Here is a 2,705-nt window from a genome sequence, read left to right on the forward strand (position 1 = left end):
TTTAAGCTTTTCATCCTAAGGCTAGCCTTTTAAATCATTCATCCTAAGGCCAAGCATTTAAGCCATTCATTCTAAGGCTAGGCATTTAAGCTTTTCATCCTAAGGCCAGGCTTTTAAATCATTCATCCTAAGGCCATGCATTTAAGCCATTCATTATAAGGCTAGGCATTTAAGCTTTTCATCCTAAGGCCAGGCTTTTAAATCATTCATCCTAAGGCCAGGCATTTAAGCCATTCATTCTAAGGCTAGGCATTGAAGCTTTCCATCCTAATGCCAGGCTTTTAAATCATTTATTCTGAGGCTAGGCATTTAAGCTTTTCATCATAAGGCCAGGCTTTTAAATAATTCATCCTAAGGCCAGGCATTTAAGCCATTCATTCTAAGGCTAGGCATTTAAGCTTTTCATTCTAAGGCTAGCCTTTAAAATCATTCATCCTAAGGCCAGGCATTTAAGCCATTCATTCTAAGGCTAAGCATTTAAGCTTTTCATCCTAAGGCTAGGCTTTTAAATCATTCATCCTAAGGCCAGGCATTTAAGCCATTCATTCTTAGGCTAGGCATTTAAGCTTTTCATTCTAAGGCTAGCCTTTTAAATCGTTCATCCAAAGGCCAGGCATTTAAGCCATTCATTCTAAGGCTAAGCATTTAAGCTTTTCATCCTAAGGCCAGGCTTTTAAATCATTCATCCTAAGGCCAGGCATTTAAGCCATTCATTCTAAGGCTAGCCATTTAAGCTTTTCATCCTAAGGCCAGGCTTTTAAATCATTCATCCTAAGGCCAGGCATTTAACCCATTCATTATGAGCCTAGGCATATAAGCCATTCATAATAAGGCTAGGCATTTCAGCCATTCCCCCTAAGGTCAGACATTTAAGCCATTCATCTTATGGCCAAGCATTTAAGCCATTCATCTTAAGGGCACACATTTAAGCCATTCATTACAAGGCTAGGCATTTAAGCCTTTCATCATAAGACCAGATATTTAAGCCATTCGTTATAAGGCTAGGCATTTAAGCCATTTATGATTAGGCCAGGCATTTAAGCCATTCATTATTAGGCTCTGCAGTTAAGCCAAACATCATTCGGCACTGCAAAGGCAAACATAATTGTGTCAGGCATTTCAGCTAAACATCCCTATACCAGGCATTTAAGGCAAGCTTCATTTTATGCCAGGTATCCAAGCCAAGTATTTTTATGCAATACAGTTAACTCAAGCATTATAAGGCCAGGCAGGTAAGACAAGCATCCCTATGCCAGGTGGTGAAACCGTCCCTCCTTAGGCCAGGTAGTTAAGCCAAGCATTCTTAGTCCAGTCAGTTAAGCCAAACATCCTTAGCTGAGGCAGTTACGCAAAACTTCCTTAGGTATGGCCTCTAAGTCATAGTTCCTAAGGCAAGGCATTTAAGCCATACAACCTTAGCCCAGGCAGTTAAGCCTCGCACCCCTATACAAATCAGGTAAGCCAAACATCCCTAGTCCAGGCAAACAAGCCAAGCATTTTTAGTCCAGTCACCTAGGCCCTTCTTTTTAGGCCAGCCAGTTAAGCGTTTCGGTTTTTCCTGACAGTTCAGCCACACATAGACCAGGTAGTTAAGCCAAACCTTCTTAGATAAGGCAGGTCAGCCAAACATCCTTAGGCCAAGCAGTTAAGCCTTACACCCTCAGACAAAGTAGTTAAGCCAAACATCCTTAGGCCAGGCAGTTAAGCCATACACCCTCAGACAAAGTAGTTTAGCCAAACATCATTAGGCCAGGCAGTTAAGCCATACACCCCCAGACAAAGTAGTTAAGCCAAACATCCTTAGTCCTGTTACTTGAGCCAAACATCCTTAGCCCTGTTAGTTGAGCCAAACATCCTTAGGCCAGGCAGTTAAGCCATACACCCTCAGACAAAGTAGTTAAGCCAAACATCCTTAGGCCAGGCAGTTAAGCCATACACCCTCAGACAAAGTAGTTTAGCCAAACATCATTAGGCCAGGCAGTTAAGCCATACACCCCCAGACAAAGTAGTTAAGCCAAACATCCTTAGTCCTGTTACTTGAGCCAAACATCCTTAGCCCTGTTAGTTGAGCCAAACATCCTTAGGCCAGGCAGTTAAGCCATACACCCTCAGACAAAGTAGTTAAGCCAAACATCCTTAGGCCAGGCAGTTAAGCCATACACCCTCAGACAAAGTAGTTAAGCCAAACATCCTTAGGCCAGGCAGTTAAGCCATACACCCTCAGACAAAGTAGTTTAGCCAAACATCATTAGGCCAGGCAGTTAAGCCATACACCCCCAGACAAAGTAGTTAAGCCAAACATCCTTAGCCCTGTTAGTTGAGCCAAACATCCTTAGGCCAGGCAGTTAAGCCATACACCCTCAGACAAAGTAGTTAAGCCAAACATCCTTAGGCCAGGTAGTTAAGCCATACACCCTCAGACAAAGTAGTTAAGCCAAACATCCTTAGGCCAGGCAGCTAAGCCATACACCCTCAGACAAAGTAGTTAAGCCAAACATCCTTAGGCCAGGCAGTTAAGCCATACACCCTCAGACAAAGTAGTGAAGCCAAACATCCTTAGGCCAGGCAGTTAAGCCATACACCCTCAGACAAAGTAGTTAAGCCAAACATCCTTAGCCCTGTTAGTTGAGCCAAACATCCTTAGCCAAGGCAGTTAAGCCAAGCATCATTAAGCCAGACAGTTAAGCCAAGCATCATTAGGCCTT

Source organism: Palaemon carinicauda, chromosome 13 (genome assembly GCF_036898095.1).
Source record: "Palaemon carinicauda isolate YSFRI2023 chromosome 13, ASM3689809v2, whole genome shotgun sequence".
NCBI classification, from domain to species: domain Eukaryota; kingdom Metazoa; phylum Arthropoda; class Malacostraca; order Decapoda; family Palaemonidae; genus Palaemon; species Palaemon carinicauda.